At 38.7% G+C, this 9,828-nt stretch overlaps 1 protein-coding gene across 1 annotated transcript in view; it reads right to left on the reverse strand.

The window, feature by feature from the left end:
• Positions 1-6,637, reverse strand: part of LOC136016452 (solute carrier organic anion transporter family member 1A2-like) — a 54,904-nt gene extending 48,267 nt beyond the window's left edge. The window contains exons 1-3 of the mRNA XM_065683658.1: positions 6,471-6,637; positions 5,541-5,619; positions 5,122-5,235 (exon numbers count right to left, since the gene is read on the reverse strand). The gene's annotated coding sequence lies outside the window, so the exon portion shown is untranslated. The remainder of the gene's footprint in view (positions 1-5,121; positions 5,236-5,540; positions 5,620-6,470) is intronic.
• Positions 6,638-9,828: the final 3,191 nt, after the last annotated feature.

The raw sequence follows: 9,828 nt of genomic DNA on the forward strand, positions 1-9,828 counted from the left end.
TTTAGGAAAAAATCTATCAATTTTATTTCTGCTAGTGTATCTGTGATTAATGCCATGAATTTTCATTAAAAGGCTATGGTTACCATTTAGTTCACTGAAAATTAGAATCTTAACAGTAAAATTCTAGAATATAGGGGAGTAAGCTACTGTCATTACATCTTTGTGTCACTGTAAACAATACTTCCACAAAAATGCTGTGCTCCTACAGTGCAGATGGAAGCAACAAGAAGTGGCCGTTTTCAACACAAATAAAAGTAAATCCTAAAAGTTAATAGTGATATTAAGACATTGTAATACCATTCTCCATTAACTTCACTCTGAATAAATTTTATTTATTGCTATTACTACAACTCGCCCTTTCAAAAAGCAAAGACCTCTTTGAAAATAGAACTAATTGTACTGGGCATGTAATTTGTGAATTAACTTTTGAGACAATTTAAACCATGGCCCAAGTAACAAACTTCCTCAAAGTTAATTATTTCAATGCTTAATGCATCTTAGGCTTTCCAGCTGTAGATGAACTTCACACATTCATAGTACATGTTGAACTGTTCTATTCTATCTTGCCATAAAACACAGTAATGGACCATGGTCACCGTGACCGATGCTTTAAAATGAAATTTCCCCTGCCCCAGTATAGACACTGTGACTGTACTTGTAACTAATTGGCAGTAATATTAACTACCCACATTTGAAGTGTCAATGCTGATGACAGTTCTTAATGAAAAAGCACACAAAAATAAAGCCTAATTGGCTTTACTTCCTGCTAAAAGGACAAACCGAGCTGAAAAATTCTGGATACCACTGAAGTCAGAATTGAAATTCACTGGGGCTGTGGATTCTTACCCCCTCTCAAAAATTAGGTAATTCATCAAAGCTTGCATACCATATTAGAAATAATGAACCCACCCCCTTTAAAACAGGACACAAGAACTAGCTTATCTTTAAAGCCCTCCCCACCTCCCCAAATCATTGAATTCAAAGCAATCATAGAACTCTGCTGAACAGAATGCAATTACCTACATACCCAAATCAACATGCAATTACATAGTTTGCTGATGGGAAGTCTGTATTTTTCCTCTATTCATTCTGCATTCAGTTATACCTCAGCCACAGCTCCACTCTCACTGATGCCCCTTGTCATTCCTCAACCCTAATGTTGCTCTGTGTTGTACACTTTTCCCACACTTGTTGAATTCTCCATGTGATTCCATCTCTTCATTTTTAGCCAGCTAAGAGATAAGAAAGTGTACAGAACAATGGCTACTTTTTATCTTCCACACCCTTTCTAGACTGAAGCCTTTTAGGAGAAGGTAGGAATAACGGCACAATGCTTCAGCACCATGTTGAAATCCTTTAGGCTCCTCTCTACTCCAGGACAGAAGAGAGTAGGGCAGTTTACAAATACTGAAGGGTATCCTTTAGACCAGCCTATAATTTATTAGTGGGCAGGAATTTCCTTCCTGCTCACAGGTTGGCTCCAATTTAAGAAAAACTTTTGTGTCACCTGGTGGAAAAGAGAAGGGTAGAGCTACACATCCCATCGAGAATCTCATGACATGCTATTGAGATAAAAAATTGCCACCGAACATTGAAACACGTATATGTCAGGCTAGATACATAATAGCTGGTTGTATAATTTTTATTATATATTAATGACTTCACTTTTTTTTAAACACAAAATACATTTAATTCAAGCAAAATATGTTAGATACCTTCTGCTGACTCATCTGAATACGAATATGCTTTCTCCATACTCATATGTGCATAAAGACCTATAAAGACATGCAGATTGAGAACATCTAAAGTTATTTCTATAGCTCATTAACTGACTGGATTTGCTGAAAAATACAAGAAAATATCAGTCAGAAGAAAATTCTGGAACTGAAAAGCCATGCAGTGAATTTTAATACAATCTCCAAGCAAATCTAGCAATAACAGCATCAGCATTAGCTAGCCCTAAAAACAGGTCAACTAGCAAAAGCTGAATCCTGATGCACCAGCTGGATCTGCTGATGTCTAAGTGTGGTTAATAAGGGGCAGGTATGTATTTATGGATTTCTGTATGTGACTGTTATCAGTTAGAACTTTGTAAGGCTTCTTTAAAAATTAGAGCTAAGGGCTTTTTGGATCCACAAGAACAAAACATGAAGAAAAGTTAAAAGCAAAAAAAAAATTAAGGACATTTTGCTTCAGCCCTTCCTGCCTATCACAGTAAATACTGCTCTAGTAGGTATTCCCTCCTCTTTTTTTCCTGAAAAAAAAAAAAAAAAAAAAAAAACAAAAATGCTATACGATGCATCAGCACTCCTGCAAACTGTCATTCTTACAATCTGGTGTCACTAATAGTTAGAAATACTCTTTACTGCTGAGATTTTGAGCAGGATTCATGTGGCCAAACAGGCTGCAGGACAGTAAGAAACAATTTTTTATAACTGAATGTATTGTAGCTTTTTTTTTTTTTTTTGATCATCAATTATCTTTGAGTAGCTTCTCTTCACCAGAGATACACCTGGAATTGTAACCCTCAAGTTCATGCAGTCAGCAAGAAGCAATCATCGGATTTATATTATTTTTCCAATACTCTTTAGACATTCAAAATTAATATCAATAACTTTCATCGATTCATTTATCAGCAGTATTATCTGGCTATGTGGTTTATTTTCTAAGACAAACTATTTAAAAAATATTCCTATGAATGAATGCTGTGGTAAATCGTGTTTCTAAATTGACCTAGATTTAATATATTTGTACAGCATGATGTATCTTTTACAAAATGTTATGAATTCCTCCTCAAAAAAAAATGTGTTTATTATCCAGTCCTTAGGGTGCCCAACAAGTCAACAAGAGTCTTTCTTTGATTTAAGGCATGCAATTATCTTACCATTCTCTACACTAAAAAGGACGCTGCTTGACATCTCAGCATAGCTGATGTCCAATGGGAAATACTGGAGTATACAAAATAGCATATTCATTTGTAAAAATACCTTTAAGAAGAAAGGTTTGTTTGTGGATGAGAAGAGACCGAAGGACAGTTTCCAGTTTCTCACTGCTTTATTCATGGTAACTTTAAAGAGTACTGTACCTAAATAGGGTAAATACTGAAAGAATTGAGCTGAAAAAGACGCATTATTTAGTGTCCTCACATTTTTTAAATCATATATTAAAAAAAGAAAAATTACAAATAATTTTAAACAAGGAATCTGCTCCTTGACTTTGTAAACTAAGACAGCTTGCATCCAAAACAACTGTGCTGATTTACAGTCCTGGTTGTGTCCTTATTTTTGTCAACAGTAAATTCACAGGGATTCTGTATTTACTTAAGAATATTTTCCAAAAATGTTAAAAACAAGTGCAAAAAATGACTGAAACTTGAAAGATGTTTTCCAAATGAGGATTTTCAAAGGTAATGTCATTATAATTTATACTTACATAAGTCCATGTTTTCTTATCTCAATAAGGTTATTGTTAAGGTCATGGTTATTCTGTCACATGAGGTTTTGATTTTAAACCTTGACCAATCTATTTATAATTTTATGAATTCTGCCCAGAAGATAGGCCATGCTGACCTTTTCAGAGAAATTATATGACAAAAGAGAAAGCAATTCTGATAGCTTCCTGCTAGTAGAAAAAAAAAAAAATTACATTCCAAAAACTTGCAATAAAGTTGTTCCTCTGATGCACCAACAGAGGTATGTGACAGCATCTGTATTAAAATGAATCATCAAAAGGGACTAATAAAAAAAAACATTGCAGAATAGCTTCTCCCTCTGTTAATGATTCATAAATGCAATCTTAGAGAAGGAAGGAAGAACTAAAAGAAAAACAAAAAAAGAATAAAAGTAAAAAGTTGTGCAGTTGGAAAGTAAGAGGCCAGAAGACAGTAAGTATGCTTTTCTTTGAGTACCACTGTTAACTTCTTGATGGATAGTTGCATACTAGCTATATCTGCTCAGAAAATTAAATACTGCTTACTATGGTCATTATTGTAGATAATGCAATTTATAATAAAATCATTTAATATGGACCAATTGTTCCTCAACATCAATGCTATTCACAGATCAGTCTAAGCAGAACTCTAAGACGCCAGATCTCTGAACAGTTTTCCTACAAACACGAAAGAAACACCTTCCATTTCCCTCTATATCAGACTGGCCAAAGTCTCAAGACAGACAATATTCAGTCCCCATCATGTCAGCATTGCAATCACCATTTCTCTGCCATTATTTATAACAGAATTAATAAGGCACTCCTACAACAACACAATAACTAGCAAAAGCAAGGGAAGGAGGATATGGTCATTAAGGTCTAACTTTTAATGAATCTCAAAGTTTAAAGCAGAACTTGCAAACTATTAGAAAAAGGACAAATTTGACCTGCTGAGTGAAATATGCATGACTCCCACATAACTCCAGGATACAAAATACTAAAACTATTTAATTTTAATAAATAAATGAAACATTATTTCTAAAGATTTTTATGAAATTGTTATGATTTGTCAGACTTACTAAAATATGTTTCTAATAGCCTTAAAAGGTTGAGGGGTTTTTGCTGTTTTCTTTTTTTTAGAGATTGTGTGTGAGAGTATACAGTTTGTCAATTCTGATCTCTATGCTAAAGTCAAAGATGCCCATTTATTTTTAATATTTACATGTAATGTAAATGTAATTTACAGCCCATCCAAAACCAGGTAAGTAAAGCCAGCAGTTATTTCCTGTAACTGATAGTTAAACCATTAGATTTTCTAAGCCCACTGTTCTGAAGAATTAAAGGCTGTACCAGAATTTATCTCTGGCTGCAAAGCTCTCTTGATCAGTATGTCTACCGAGTAACCTCTGGGTCTGCTTATGTAAAAAATGCCAGTAATTATACACCTAATTCAATTTATTTTCATGAGAAGTTACTTCTGGAGTTACTCTATTCTCCTGCAAGAATGAGATTTGAGCTGCATATAACACCTGCAAGTCTCATATCCTATGCTCATTGCTCCATTGCTCAGTATTTACACTGCCTTTACTGTTGTTGGAACGTGGCCAGAAGAGAAAGATCAACCTTTAGGCAGAAATAACAAATGCTACTGAAGTTTTCAATACTAAAATATATTCCTATGTATCTACTTACGAGTATAAGAGCACTTTCCTCTTCTCAGCAATACTCATTCAGTCTGGTTTGAATTCTGCATCGGCCAGTGCTGCTTTTTCAGGTGCAAGCTTTGTATTTATCCTGAGATACACGCTGGCAAACAGACATGTTTGATAAAGACATGCAGAACTATCAGACCACGCAAAACTTGGTAATATTCCAGTAATAATTTTGTTTTGCAGAGTTCAAAAGGTGACCCCATAAAGTAAATAAGAATGTGGCATGTAACAGTCCTGTGAGATAGACTTACTACTTCTGTACTGATGAGAAGAAAGTCACACACAAAAATAATACGATATGGTCCTTGTTCTGTTCCTTAGTCTGAACGATCAAGGATGACCAAGTTTCATTTTCAAAACTACAAACTACAGTATAACTTCTTGTCGTTACTTGCCTACCTGTGAAACATGCAAAGCATCCTGAGATCCTGAGATGAAGGCAGCCTCAATACACCACAGAAATAACTGACATAGAACACTAAAAGCCAGAATAATATATGGGTTAAGTAAATGCATTTAAGGTAAATCTATTTTATAGTCATGATGCTGTTAAATACTTTGGTTAAGACTAAAACCTCTTACTCTGGAAGTTTCTTAATCAAAGACTGTTGAGAGCCTGGAAAAATATTACAAAAGAAGGTCACTCCATGTTCTTTCTCTGAGTTGATATGATTTCCAGAGACTAGATGACAGTCTGGAAAAGCCTTTCATCAAACCCTGTATGACTGTTCACATGCATACATGGAAGAAGTATACTGCATTTCATCTTTGTTGCACTATATTTTTTTAACTGATGGAAAAACTACAGTCAGAGTTCTATGAGTATCCATATATAAAATTACCTGTATATATCCCACTTTGACATACCTTACAGATAACATTGCAAAGCATGTAACAAGCCATGTAATGCAACAAATTTAAGATTTTAGTTTAAAAATACTAGATAGAAATGATGCATTTAATGAAATTCTTAATGGCAAGGCATCTGTGACAGCAAAGCAGAAAATAAATATGATGTATAATATGCACTACAGTTGTTCCTCATAAGCCTCTGGAGAAATGACAGAAATATAAAGCACTTCACAAAAGAAGTTTCTGTCTCGTTTCTGATGGTTTCATTTATCAACAAACAAGTTTAGCTCTATGACAAGACTACATTAAGGGAGCTATTAAGCTAAATGTGACCAAATGTTATTTGTTTTACCTATCAAAACTTATTACTGTCAGAACCACTGCCAACATCACAGGCTTGGCAAGACAGACACAAAAGCTGGTTGCTTTTTAAAACACAGTTAATATACAGCATGGATAGAAGCTTTTTTCCCTTACCTTGTGCTACAATGACAAGCCTGGAAATAGAACAAAACCACAAAAAAAAAGAAAAGGCTAAATCTTTATTCTACATAAAAATCACCTTGAGGAGAAGTAAATGTGCCTCACTAAATCACCAGTAAACATCTTAGATATATCTGTGGAGATAATACATATATCTCAAAGCTGCCTGGTCAGATCAACATAAGGCCATTGCCAAGACCAAACGAGGAGATATTGGTAGGATGGATAGCTGAACTTATCTGCAGATACAAGATGTTTGAAACACCTGGGTTAGTATTATCCACAAAATTAATTCACCTGTTATTTATTATTTCTTCCAGACCAAAGAGGGTAAAAATCTCAGCCCACAGGCAATAGGGATGATGAGTATCTCTGACTACATCTAAACTACCAGTTGCCTCCTGGGTTGATGCTAGTAAATTTTGCAGGGAGAAGGCAGGAAAAAACATTTGGAATGTGGCTCATAATATCTTTTTGCAGCAGTCCTTGCAGCAAATCACCCACAGCATTGCACCTGAAGCAGGAACTTGTTGCCTAACTCCAGGAAACAGCCCAGAAGCAAACTAACTTCTATACAGTGAGGATGGCCAGAGGACCAGGAGATGGGTAAGAGGTACAAAGAACTGGAAATGAATAAAAGCATACAGATAAAATCATTTCTGTCAGGCACTAACCGACTGGCCCATCTAGGACTTCCCCATGCCCTCTGCCTGGGAGCCCTACTGGAGCCATGTCTGGGCTTCAGTGTTCTTGTCTCTAGATGGGTCTTTGGCCTCCCCTGTAGTTGTGTGTCCTAGTAGGATTCTTTGGAGAGACCTGGCTCACCACATGCCATGCTTGAAACTGCTCACAACCCCCTACCCAGGCCCTGCCCTCCATGCTCAGCCTGACAGGGCTGTGCTGGTGGGTGAGGGGCACAGCCTGCATGTGGGTCACCCCGACTCCAGGATCGTGTCCCTCTGGGGGCAGCTTCACCCTCAAAGCTTCCCCACAGATTGCTCCAGCTGGTGGAGCAGAGGGCCTGGCCCCCAGTCTGCGCAGGACCCACCCAGAGCACAAGGGCCACGGGACACCAAGCTCCTTGGCCAGCCTTCCTGTCCCACATACCCCCTCCAGGGATCCCTAGGGGAGGCTCGGTTCCCTCCCCAGGCCTGGCTCCATGGCTCTGACCTGGCACACTCCAAGGGCTAGGGAGGCAGTGGAGGACACCAAGAGACTTTAATGACCCATGAGTCCTGATGCCCCATTTCACCACAGGCTGAGGTCCATCCTTGCCCACACCATGCTGTAGGTGTGCCTGTGCTCAGCCTAATCTCTGTCCTGCCTCCTGGACACACTGCAAACCTGTGCCATGTTTCTGCCTCCTGCTGCTCCTCAGCAGCCTCCCTGTACAGGCCCATCGCCTACTCAGGGCTGCCCCATGGGATCTGCTGGGGCCTCTGCCAGGGCAGCCGCCATGGTCCAGGCAGCCAGGCCTTCCTGCCTCTTGCTATGGCTGTGTGGGTAAGGTGTTCTCCTCAGACCGAGGGCTCAGGATCCTGATGAGAAGGAAATATCAGAAACTGGCTTTGACTCATCTGGCCCTTAAAGGCTCTTGAAATGAGAGCTCAGCTCAAACCCAGGCTCAGACACAAGGGCAGGTCTACTTAGGGAAAGATGAGCTGCAGCTATTTCCTGTTAATTTTGTGGAAAACAACCCTGATTTCCACAAGATTCAATAAAACACATCTTAAATAGTAGCTATACACTCTTAAATGTTTGGAGGACAAAAAATTCCTCTGACAGTAATTTGGCTTGAGTATCTTCAGACCACGGGATGTCACAGGGCGAAGTCCTGCCAAGCAGCATCCATCCTCCGCTGCCCCACAAATGGGACTGCTCTCCTCAAGGTCTTGTTCAATACTTCGCTCCTGCTCTCCCAACAAAGTATTTCTATCAGCTTTGAAAGGACTAGATTATTTTTATGAATATTTCAGAGAAAGTATTGGTCTGTAAACATAATTTCTGAGTGTTCAGGACACCAGGAAACAACCAAAGTGACACCTGCCATCTACATGATGCTAGAGAGAAGGTGTAAGAGAGGGACAAACGCAAACATAAAAAGCTACGGAGAAAGATAAATTTTCTATCCTGAAAGCAAATCACTTCCCAAAGCCAAATTACAAGACAGACAATTTGCTGAGGTGGCTCTGTGCTTGACCTAGCCAGAGCCAGGTTTCTCCTCATTGATGGTGCTCTGACCATGGGGAGTGTAGGTGACAAAGGGAAGAGGGTGGTTGGCAAGGGAGCAGTATCACGGCCCCCGATACTGTCAATTTCACTGGCAGAACTAATCTGGGCTGGCACAGGCAGGCATAATTAATGGGAAGTGACACAACTGTGATCTGATAATGAGGTAACAGAATAGAACTGTCAGAGCACTTCCCAGGGCAATGATAAATGATGTCATCTCTATTTCAGGATGTTTCAGGTGGAAAGCAAGTCTTAACCACACAAATTACCAGAGGAGAATGAAAAGATATCATACCCAAGAATTACAAAAAAAATACTAGATTAGTGCTACACTGCGTAGGTTTGGGCTGTACAGCCCCCTCATCATGCATACCAAAAAACTCTGTGCTTTTTTCCCTGGGGGGATCCTGGCTGAGCCCACAAGTCTTGCTCAGTATCTAGGTACATATCCATCCCAACTATTATATTTCTCTCCACTTGGTTGATTCACAAAGGGTGCGGCTAGGAGCTCTGGTAGTCTTTAAATAGTATTTGTGCGATTTCCCATTTCTAGGTTTTTCAAGTCTCTAGCACACACTTTTATGTCTGTTCTCCATTCCCCAGCAAGGATGGTCATTTATATATCCATTTCATAGCTGTTAAGCTATGATCAGTCCAGCCTATCAGCAAAGCTTATAGACCTCCAAGCTTTGCCAAGCTGAAAATGTTTCTGTTGTGCAGCTGGCTGGGCAGCCAAATGCATGAATTACTGGTGACAAATAAAAGGTATATGTTTTAGACCCCATAACTGAAAGGTAAATTACAGGCCTAGCAGGGTTTGTGTCCTGTTAGAGAGTTATGATTGCTCCCTGGGAGAGAGTCCACACCAGTGTAGCCTAGACCAAGCACTAGTGAGGGTGCCTACACAGGTTCACATACCTCTTGCAACTATTCCTGATCCTCATTGAGCAATGACAGAAATTTGGGAACTGCAGATTCCATTGTCAGAATTCACACACTGTCCAACAGTTCATAAATTCCTTTGAGTCAGACAAACCATAAAACATGGGGACAAACATTTAACCACTGTGTCATACCACAAGTACAAGAAAAGGCAATAAAGAGGAAACATGACAAATGA

This window comes from Lathamus discolor, chromosome 1 (assembly GCF_037157495.1).
Source record: "Lathamus discolor isolate bLatDis1 chromosome 1, bLatDis1.hap1, whole genome shotgun sequence".
Lineage (NCBI taxonomy): Eukaryota > Metazoa > Chordata > Aves > Psittaciformes > Psittacidae > Lathamus > Lathamus discolor.